The following is a 12,455-nucleotide window of genomic DNA, read 5'->3' as shown; positions in this document are numbered from 1 at the left end:
ATATGAACACTTTTCATATTCTCCCGCGCAACTCCGCTGCTAATCCTCCTTTCATGCAGAATCCTAAGGTCCTAGCTCATGTCCAAGGCACCAAAGCCAGCTAAAAATTCAATATTGAATACCTAAATCTTGAATTGTACTGCTTCTTACTGGCTATTACATCAACTTAGAAGCTTCATCTGTGTTTTACTATGGTGCTTTTAATGTCTCCGCATACCGCAGCACGCGACATAGCTTTGCAATCGATAAGTACAACCGTTTCAGAGAGAAGAGCGGCCAATGTGACGATCTGGCTTTAAGTCGATTCGATAACAAATGACGAATACGGACGGATTTCTCGGGTTTTTACTACATGTGAAGACTTTTCACATTCCCCCGTGCAAATCGGCTGCTAGTCCTCCTTTCATGCAGAATGTTAAGGTCCTAGCTCATGTCCTAGGCACCAAAGCCAGCTAAAAAGTCAATAATCGATACCTAAAACTTGAATTGTACTACTTTTTCCTTTGTATTACATCAACTTAGAAGCTTCATCTGTGTTCTACTATGGTGCTTTTAGTGTCTCCGAATACCGCAGCACGCGACATAGCTTTGCACACGATAACTACGAGCGTTTCAGAGAGAAGAGCGGCCAATGTGACGATCTGGCTTTAAGTCGATTTGATAACAAATGACGAAAACGGACGGATGTCTCAGGTTTTTACTACATATGAACACTATTCACATTCTCCCGTGCAACTCGGCTGCTAGTCCTCCTTTCATGCAGAATCTTAAGGTCCTAGCTCATGTTCAATGTACCAAAGCCAGCTAAAATGTCAATAATCGATACATAATACTTGAATTGTATTACTTCTTACTGGCTATTACATCAACTTAGAAGCCTCATCTGTGTTCTACTATGGTGATTTTAGTGTCTCCGCATACCGCAGCACGCGACATAGCTTTGCAGACGATAAGTACAACCGTTTCAGAGAGAAGAGCGGCCAATGTGACGATCTGGCTTTAAGTCGATTCGATAACAAATGGCGAAAACGGACGGAATTCTCAGGTTTTTACTACATATGAACACTTTTCACATTCTCCCGTGCAAATCGGCTGCTATTCCTATTTTCATGCAGAATGTTAAGGTCCTAGCTCATGTCCAAGGCACCAAAGCCAGCTAAAAGGTCAATAATCGATACCTAAATCTTGAATTGTACTACTTCTTCCTGGCTATTACATCAACATAGAAGCTTCATCTGTGTTCTACTATGGTGCTTTTAGTGTATCAGCATACCGTAGCACGCGACATAGCTTTGCAGACGATAAGTACAAGTGTTTTGGAGAGAAGAGCGGCCAATGTGACGATCTGGCTTTAAGTCGATTCGATAACAAATGACGAAAACGGACGGATTTCTCAGGTTTTTACTACATATGAACACTTTTCACATTCTCCTGTGCAACTCGGCTGCTAGTCCTCCTTTCATGCAGAATCTTAAGGTCCTAGCTCAAGCCCAAGGCACCAAAGCCAGCTAAAAAGTCAATATTCAATACCTAAAACTTGAATTGTACTACTTCTTACTGGCTATTACATCAACTTAGAAGCTTCATCTGTGTTCTGCTATGGTGCTTTTAGTGTCTCAGCATGCCGCAGCACGCGACATAGCTTTGCAGACGATAAGTACAACCGTTTCAGAGAGAAGAGCGGCCAATGTGACGATCTGGCTTGAAGTCGAATCGATAACAAATGACGAAAACGGACGGATTTCTCAGGTTTTTACTACATATGAACACTTTTCACATTCTCCCGTGCAACTCGGCTGCTAGTCCTCCTTCATGCAAAATCTTAATTTCCTATCTCATGTCCAAAGCACCAAAGAAGGGTAAAAAGTCCATAACCGATACCTAAAACTTTAATTGTACTACTTCTTACTGGCTATTACATCAACTTAGAAGCTTCATCTGTGTTCTACTATGGTGCTTTTAGTGTGTCCGCATACCGCAGCACGCGACATAGCTTTGCAGACGATAAGTACAACTTTTTCAGAGAGAAGAGCGGCCAATGTGACGATCTGGCTTGAAGTCGAATCGATAACAAATGACGAAAACGGACGGATTTCTCAGGTTGTTACTACGTATGAACACTTTTCACATTCTCCCGTGCAACTCGGCTGCTAGTCCTCCTTTCATGCAGAATCTTAAGGTCCTAGCTCATGTCCAAGGCACCAAAGCCAGCTAAAAAGTCAATAATCGATACCTAAAACTTGAATTGTACTACTTCTTACTGGCTATTACATCAACTTAGAAGCTTCATCTGTGTTCTACTATGGTGCTTTTAGTGTGTCCACATACCGCAGCACGCGACATAGCTTTGCAATCGATAAGTACAACCGTTTCAGAGAGAAGAGCGGCCAATGTGACGATCTGGCTTTAAGTCGATTCGATAACAAATGACGAAAACGGACGGATTTCTCAGGTTTTTACTACATATGAACACTTTTCACATTCTCCCGTGCAAATCGGCTGCCAGTCCTCCTTTCATGCAGAATCTTAAGGTCCTAGCTCATGTCCAAGGCACCAAAGCCAGCTAACAAGTCAATAATCGATACCTAAAACTTGAATTGTACTATATCTTACTGGCTATTACATCAACTTAGAAGCATCATCTATGTTCTACTATGGTGCTTTTACTGTCTCCGCATACCGCAGAACGCCACATAGCTTTGCAGACGATAAGTACAACCGTTTCAGAGAGAAGAGCGGCCAATGTGACGATCTGGCTTTAAGTCGATTCGATAACAAATGACGAAAACGGACGGATGTCTCAGGTTTTTACTACGTATGAACACTATTCACATTCTCCCGTGCAACTTGGCTGCTAGTCCTCCTTCATGCAAAATCTTAATTTCCTAGCTCATGTCCAAGGCACCAAAGAAGGGTAAAAAGTCAATAACCGATCCCTAAAACTTGAATTGTACTACTTCTTACTGGCTATTACATCAACTTAGAAGCTTCATCTGTGTTCTACTATGGTGCTTTTCCTGTTTCCGCATACCGCAGCACGCGACATAGCTTTGCAGACGATAAGTACAACTTTTTCAGAGAGAAGAGCGGCCAATGTGACGATCTGGCTTGAAGTCGATTCGATAACTAATGACGAAAACGGACGGATTTCTCAGGTTTTTACTACGTATGAACACTTTTCACATTCTCCCGTGCAACTCGGCTGCTAGTCCTCCTTTCATGCAGAATCTTAAGGTCCTAGCTCATGTCCAAGGCACCAAAGCCAGCTAAAAAGTCAATAATCGATACCTAAAACTTGAATTGTACTACTTCTTACTGGCTATTACATCAACTTAGAAGCTTCATCTGTGTTCTACTATGGTGCTTTTAGTGTCTCCGCATACCGCAGCACGCGACATAGCTTTGCAATCGATAAGTACAACCGTTTCAGAGAGAAGAGCGGCCAATGTGACGATCTGGCTTTAAGTCGATTCGATAACAAATGACGAAAACGGACGGATTTCTCAGGTTTTTACTACATATGAACACTTTTCACATTCCACCGTGCAAATCGGCTGCCAGTCCTCCTTTCATGCAGAATCTTAAGGTCCTAGCTCATGTCCAAGGCACCAAAGCCAGCTAAAAAGTCAATAATCGATACCTAAAACTTGAATTGTACTATATCTTACTGGCTATTACATCAACTTAGAAGCATCATCTGTGTTTTACTATGGTGCTTTTACTGTCTCCGCATACCGCAGAACGCCACATAGCTTTGCAGACGATAAGTACAACCGTTTCAGAGAGAAGAGCGGCCAATGTGACGATCTGGCTTTAAGTCGATTCGATAACAAATGACGAAAACGGACGGATGTCTCAGGTTTTTACTACATATGAACACTATTCACATTCTCCCGTGCAACTCGGCTGCTAGTCCTCCTTCATGCGAAATCTTAATTTCCTAGCTGATGTCCAAGGCACCAAAGAAGGGTAAAAAGTCAATAACCGATACCTAAAACTTGAATTGTACTACTTCTTACTGGCTATTACATCAACTTAGAAGCTTCATCTGTGTTCTACTATGGTGCTTTTACTGTCTCCGCATACCGCAGCACGCGACATAGTTTTGCAATCGATAAGTACAACCGTTTCAGAGAGAAGAGCGGCCAATGTGACGATCTGGCTTTAAGTCGATTCGATAACAAATGACGAATACGGACGGATTTCTCGGGTTTTTACTACATGTGAAGACTTTTCACATTCTCCCGTGCAAATCGGCTGCTAGTCCTCCTTTCATGCAGAATCTTAAGGTCCTAGCTCATGTCCAAGGCACCAAAGCCAACTAAAAAGTCAATAATCGATACCTAAAACTTGAATTGTACTACTTCTTCCTTTGTATTACATCAACTTAGAAGCTTCATCTGTGTTCTACTATGGTGCTTTTACTGTCTCCGCATACCGCAGCACGCGACATAGCTTTGCAGACGATAAGTACAACCGTTTCAGAGAGAAGAGCGGCCAATGTGACGACCTGGCTTGAAGGAGATTCGATAACAAATGACGAAAACGGACGGAATTGTAGGATTTTACTACATATGAACACTTTTCATATTCTCCCGTGCAACTCCGCTGCTAATCCTCCTTTCATGCAGAACCTTAAGGTCCTAGCTCATGTCCAAGGCACCAAAGCCAGCTAAAAAGTCAATAATCGATACCTAAAACTTGAATTGTACTACTTCTTACTGGCTATTACATCAACTTAGAAGCTTCATCTGTGTTCTACTATGGAGCTTTTACTGTCTCCGCATACCGCAGCACGCGACATAGCTTTGCAGACGATAAGTACAACCGTTTCAGAGAGAAGAGCGGCCAATGTGACGATCTGGCTTTAAGTATATTCGATAACAAATGACGTAAACGGACGGATGTCTCAGGTTTTTTCTACATATGAACATTTTTCACATTCTCCCGTGAAACTCGGCTGCTAGTCCTCCTTTCATGCAGAATCTTAAGGTCCTAGCTCATGTCCAAGGCACCAAAGCCAGCTAAAAAGTCAATATTCAATACCTAAATCTTGAATTGTACTACTTCTTACTGGCTATTACATCAACTTAGAAGCTTCATCTGTGTTCTACTATGGTGCTTTTAGTGTCTCAGCATACCGCAGCACGCGACATAGCTTTGCAGACGATAGGTACAAGTGTTTCAGAGACAAGAGCGGCCAATGTGACGATCTGGCTTTAAGTCGATTCCATAACAAATGACGAAAACGTACGGATTTCTCAGGTTTTTACTACATATGAACACTTTTCACATTCTCCCGTGTAACTGGGCTGCTAGTCCTCCTTTCATGCAGAATGTTAAGGTCCTAGATCATGTCCAAGGCACCAAAGCCAGCTAAAAAGTCAATAATCGATACCTAAAACTTGAACTGTACTACTTCTTACTGGCTATTACATCAACGTAGAAGCTTCATCTGTGTTCTACTATGGTGCTTTTAGTGTGTCCGCATACCGCAGCACGCGACATAGCTTTGCAATCGATACGTACAACCGTTTCAGAGAGAGGAGCAGCTAATTTGACGATCTGGCTTTAAGTCGATTCGATAACAAATGACGCAAACGGACGGATTTATCGGGTTTTTACTACATATAAACACTTTTCACATTCTCCCATGCAAATCGGCTGCTACTCCTCCTTTCATGCAGAATGTTAAGGTCCTAGCTCATGTCCAAGGCACCAAAGCCAGCTAAAAAGTCAATAAACGATATCTAAAACTTTAATTGTACTACTTCTTACTGGCTATTACATCAACTTAGAAGCATCATCTGTGTTCTACTTTGGTCCTTTTAGTGTCTCCGCATACCGCAGCACGCGACATAGCTTTGCAGACGATAAGTACAAGTGTTTCAGAGAGAAGAGCGGCCAATGTGACGATCTGGCTTGAAGTCGATTCGATAACAAATGACGAAAACGGACGGATTTCTCAGGTTTTTACTACATATGAACACTTTTCACATTCTCCCGTACAACTCGGCTGCCAGTCCTCCTTTCATGCAGAATCTTAAGGTCCTAGCTCATGTCCAAGGCACCAAAGCCAGCTAAAAAGTCAATAATCGATACCTAAAACTTGAATTGTACTACTTCTTACTGGCTATTACATCAACTTAGAAGCTTCATCTGTGTTCTACTATGGTGCTTTTAGTGTCTCCGCATACCGCAGCACGCGACATAGCTTTGCAGACGATAAGTACAACCGTGTCAGAGAGAAGAGCGGCCAATGTGACGATCTGGCTTGAAGAAGATTCGATAACAAATGACGAAAACGGACGGATTTCTAGGTTTTTACTACATATGAACACTTTTCATATTCTCCCGTGCAACTCCGCTGCTAATCCTCCTTTCATGCAGAAGCTTAAGGTCCTAGCTCATGTCCAAGGCACCAAAGCCAGCTAAAAAGTCAATAATCGATACCTAAAACTTGAATTGTACTACTTCTTACTGGCTATTACATCAACTTAGAAGCTTCATCTGTGTTCTACTATGGTGCTTTTACTGTCTCCGCATATCGCAATACGCGACATAGGTTTGCACACGATAAGTACAACCGTTTCAGAGAAGAAGAGCGGCCAATGTGACGATCTGGCTTTAAGTAGATTCGATAACAAATGACGTAAACGGACGGATGTCTTAGATTTTTACTACATATGAACACTTTTCACATTCTCCCGTGCAACGCGGCTGCTAGTCCTCCTTTCATGCAGAATCTTAAGGTCCTAGCTCTTGTCCAAGGTACCAAAGCCAGCTGAAAAGTCAATAATCGATACCTAAAACTTGAATTGTACTACATCTTACTGGCTATTACATCAACTTAGAAGCTTCATCCGTGTTCTACTATGGTGATTTTAGTGTCTCCGCATACCGCAGCACGCGACATAGCTTCGCAGACGATAAGTACAACCGTTTCAGAGAGAAGAGCGGCCAATGTGACGATCTGGCTTTAAGTCGATTCGATAACAAATGACGAAAACGGACGGATTTCTCAGGTTTTTACTACATATGAACACTTTTCACATTCTCCCGTGCAACTCGGCTGCTAGTCCTCCTTACATGCAGAATCTTAAGGTCCTAGCTAATGTCCAAGGCACCAAAGCCAGCTAAAAAGTCAATAATCGATACCTAAAACTTGAATTGTACTACTTCTTACTTGCTATTACATCAACTAAGAAGCATCATCTGTGTTCTACTATGGTGCTTTTACTGTCTCCGCATACCGCAGAACGCCACATAGCTTTGCAGACGATAAGTACAACCGTTTCAGAGACAAGAGCGGCCAATGTGACGATCTGGCTTTAAGTCGATTCGATAACAAATGACGAAAACGGACGGATGTCTCAGGTTCTTACTACGTATGAACACTATTCACATTCTCCCGTGCAACTTGGCTGCTAGTCCTCCTTCATGCAAAATCTTAATTTCCTAGCTCATGTCCAAGGCACCAAAGAAGGGTAAAAAGTCAATAACCGATACCTAAAATTTGAATTGTACTACTTCTTCCTTTGTATTACATCAACTTAGAAGCATCATCTGTGTTCTACTATGATGCTTTTAGTGTCTCCGCATACCGCAGCACGCGACATAGCTTTGCAGACGATAAGTACAAGTGTTTCAGAGAGAAGAGCGGCCAATGTGACGATCTGGCTTTAAGTCGATTCGATAACAAATGACGAAAACGGACGGATTTCTCAGGTTTTTACTACATATGAACACTTTTCACATTCTCCCGTGCAACTCGGCTGCTAGTCCTCCTTACATGCAGAATCTTAAGGTCCTAGCTCATGTCCAAGGCACCAAAGCCAGCTAAAAAGTCAATAATCGATACCTAAAATTTGAATTGTACTACTTCTTACTAGCTATTACATCAACTTAGAAGCATCATCTGTGTTCTACTATGGTGCTTTTACTGTCTCCGCATACCGCAGAACGCCACATAGCTTTGCAGACGATAAGTACAACCGTTTCAGAGAGAAGAGCGGCCAATGTGACGATCTGGCTTTAAGTCGATTCGATAACAAATGACGAAAACGGACGGATGTCTCAGGTTTTTACTACGTATGAACACTAATCACATTCTCCCGTGCAACTCGGCTGCTAGTCCTCCTTCATGCAAAATCTTAATTTCCTAGCTGATGTCCAAGGCACCAAAGAAGGGTAAAAAGTCAATAACCGATACCTAAAACTTGAATTGTACTACTTCTTACTGGCCATTACATCAACTTAGAAGCTTCATCTGTGTTCTACTATGGTGCTTTTAGTGTGTCCGCATACCGCAGCACGCGACATAGCTTTGCAGACGATAAGTACAACCGTTTCAGAGAGAAGAGCGGCCAATGTGACGACCTGGCTTGAAGGAGATTCGATAACAAATGAGGAAAACGGACGGAATTGTAGGATTTTACTACATATGAACACTTTTCATATTCTCCCGTGCAACTCCGCTGCTAATCCTCCTTTCATGCAGAAGCTTAAGGTCCTAGCTCATGTCCAAGGTACCAAAGCCAGCTAAAAAGTCAATAATCGATACCTAAAACTTGAATTGTACTACTTCTTACTGGCTATTACATCAACTTAGAAGCTTCATCTGTGTTCTACTATGGAGCTTTTACTGTCTCCGCATACCGCAGCACGCGACATAGCTTTGCAGACGATAAGTACAACCGTTTCAGAGAGAAGAGCGGCCAATGTGACGATCTGGCTTTAAGTATATTCGATAACAAATGACGTAAAGGGACGGATGTCTCAGGTTTTTTCTACATATGAACATTTTTCACATTCTCCCGTGAAACTCGGCTGCTAGTCCTCCTTTCATGCAGAATCTTAAGGTCCTAGCTCATGTCCAAGGCACCAAAGCCAGCTAAAAAGTCAATATTCAATACCTAAAACTTGAATTGTACTACTTCTTACTGGCTATTATATCAACTTAGAAGCTTCATCTGTGTTCTACTATGGTGCTTTTAGTGTCTCAGCATACCGCAGCACGCGACATAGCTTTGCAGACGATAGGTACAAGTGTTTCAGAGACAAGAGCGGCCAATGTGACGATCTGGCTTTAAGTCGATTCGATAACAAATGACGAAAACGTACGGATTTCTCAGGTTTTTACTACATATGAACACTTTTCACATTCTCCCGTGGAACTGGGCTGCTAGTCCTCCTTTCATGCAGAATGTTAAGGTCCTAGATCATGTCCAAGGCACCAAAGCCAGCTAAAAAGTCAATAATCGATACCTAAAACTTGAACTGTACTACTTCTTACTGGCTATTACATCAACGTAGAAGCTTCATCTGTGTTCTACTATGGTGCTTTTAGTGTCTCCGCATACCGCAGCACGCGACATAGCTTTGCAGTTGATAAGTACAACCGTTTCAGAGAGAAGAGCGGCCAATGTGACGATCTGGCTTGAAGAAGATTCGATAACAAATGACGAAAACGGACGGATTTCTAGGTTTTTACTACATATGAACACTTTTCATATTCTCCCGTGCAACTCCGCTGCTAATCCTCCTTTCATGCAGAAGCTTAAGGTCCTAGCTCATGTCCAAGGCACCAAAGCCAGCTAAAAAGTCAATAATCGATACCTAAAACTTGAATTGTACTACATCTTACTGGCTATTACATCAACTTAGAAGCTTGATCTGTGTTCTACTATGGTGATTTTAGTGTCTCCGCATACCGCAGCACGCGACATAGCTTCGCAGACGATAAGTACAACCGTTTCAGAGAGAAGAGCGGCCAATGATACGATCTGGCTTTAAGTCGATTCGATAACAAATGACGAAAACGGACGGATTTCTCAGGTTTTTACTACATATGAACACTTTTCACATTCTCCCGTGCAACTCGGCTGCTATTCCTCCTTACATGCAGAATCTTAAGGTCCTAGCTCATGTCCAAGGCACCAAAGCCAGCTAAAAAGTCAATAATCGATACCTAAAACTTGAATTGTACTACTTCTTACTTGCTATTACATCAACTAAGAAGCATCATCTGTGTTCTACTATGGTGCTTTTACTGTCTCCGCATACCGCAGAACGCCACATAGCTTTGCAGACGATAAGTACAACCGTTTCAGAGAGAAGAGCGGCCAATGTGACGATCTGGCTTTAAGTCGATTCGATAACAAATGACGAAAACGGACGGATGTCTCAGGTTTTTACTACATACGAACACTATTCACATTCTCCCGTGCAACTCGGCTGCTAGTCCTACTTCATGCAAAATCTTAATTTCCTAGCTGATGTCCAAGGCACCAAAGAAGGGTAAAAAGTCAATAACCGATACCTAAAACTTGAATTGTACTACTTCTTACTGGCTATTACATCAACTTAGAAGCTTCATCTGTGTTCTACTATGGTGCTTTTAGTGTCTCCGCATACCGCAGCACGCGACATAGCTTTGCAGACGATAAGTACAACCGTTTCAGAGAGAAGAGCGGCCAATGTGGCGATCTGGCTTTAAGTAGATTCGATAACAAATGACGTAAACGGACGGATGTCTCAGATTTTTACTATATATGAACATTTTTCACATTCTCCCGTGCAACTCGGCTGCTAGTCCTCCTTTCATGCAGAATCTTAAGGTCCTAGCTCATGTCCAAGGTACTAAAGCCAGCTAAAAAGTCAATAATCGATACCTAAAACTTAAATTGTACTGCTTCTTACTGGCTATTACATCAACTTATAAGCTTCATCTGTGTTCTACTATGGTGATTTTAGTGTCTCCGCATACCGCAGCACGCGACATAGCTTTGCAGACGATAAGTACAACCGTTTCAGAGAGAAGAGCGACCAATGAGACGCTCTGGCTTTAAGTCGATTCGATAACAAATGACGAAAACGGACGGATTTCTCGGGTTTTTACTACATATGAACACTTTTAACATTCTCCCGTGCAACTTGGCTCCTCGTCCTCCTTTCATGCAGAATCTTAAGGTCCTAGCTCATGTCCAAGGCACCAAAGCCAGCTAAAAAGTCAGTATTCAATACCTAAAACTTGAATTGTACTACTTCTTACTGGCTATTACATCAACTTAGAAGCTTCATCTGTGTTCTACTATGGTACTTTTAGTGTCTCAGCATACCGCAGCACGCGACATAGCTTTGCAGAGGATAAGTACAAGTGTTTCAGAGAGAAGAGCGACCAATGTGACGATCTGGCTTTAAGTCGATTCGATAACAAATGAGGAAAATGGACGGATTTCTCAGGTTTTTACTACATATGAACACTTTTCACATTCTCCCGTGCAACTCGGCTGCTAGTCCTCCTTTCATGCAGAATCTTAAGGTCCTAGCTCATGTCCAAGGCACCAAAGCCAGCTAAAAAGTCAATAATCGATACCTAAAACTTGAATTGTACTACTTCTTACTGGCTATTACATCAACTTAGAAGCTTCATCTGTGTTCTACTATGGTGCTTTTAGTGTGTCCGCATACCGCAGCACGCGACGTAGCTTTGCAATCGATAAGTACAACCGTTTCAGAGAGAAGAGCGGCCAATGTGACGATCTAGCGTTACGTCGATTCAATAACAAATGACGAAACCGACGGATTTCTCAGGTTTTTACTACATATGAACACTTTTCACATTCTCCCGTGCAAATCGGCAGCTAGTCCTCCTTTCATGTAGAATCATAAGGTCCTAGCTCATGTCCAAGGCACCATAGCCAGCTAAAAAGTCAATAATCGATACCTAAAACTTGAATTGTACTACTTCTTCCTGGCTATTACATCAACTTAGAAGCTTCATCTGTGTTCTACTATGGTGCTTTTAGTGTCTCCGCATACCGCAGCACGCGACATAGCTTTGCAGACGATAAGTGCAACCGTTTCAGAGAGAAGAGCGCCCAATGTGACGATCTGGCTTTAAGTCGGTTCGATAACAAATGACGAAAACGGACCGATTTCTCAGGTTTTTACTACATATGAACACAATTCACATTCTCCAGTGCAACTCGGCTGCTAGTCCTCCTTTCATGCAGAATCGTAAGGTCCTAGCTCATGTCCAAGGCACCAAAGCCAGCTAAAAAGTCAATATTCAATACCTAAAACTTAAATTGTACTACTTCTTACTGGCTATTACATCAACTTAGAAGCTTCATCTGTGTTCTACTATAGTGCTTTTAGTGTCTCAGCATACTGCAGCACGCGACATAGCTTTGCAGACGATAAGTACAACCGTTTCAGAGAGAAGAGCCCCCAATGTGACGATCTGGCTTTAAGTAGATTCGATAACAAATGACGAAAACGGACGGATTTCTCAGGTTTTTACTACATATGAACACTTTTCACATTCTCCCGTGCAACTCGGCTGCTAGTCCTCCTTTCATGCAACATCTTAATTTCCTAGCTCATGTTCAAGGCACCAAAGAAGGGTAAAATCTCAATAACCGATACCTAAAACTTGAATTGTACTACTT

This window comes from Schistocerca gregaria, unplaced genomic scaffold (assembly GCF_023897955.1).
Source record: "Schistocerca gregaria isolate iqSchGreg1 unplaced genomic scaffold, iqSchGreg1.2 ptg000492l, whole genome shotgun sequence".
NCBI classification, from domain to species: domain Eukaryota; kingdom Metazoa; phylum Arthropoda; class Insecta; order Orthoptera; family Acrididae; genus Schistocerca; species Schistocerca gregaria.
This window is presented reverse-complemented; position numbering follows the sequence as displayed.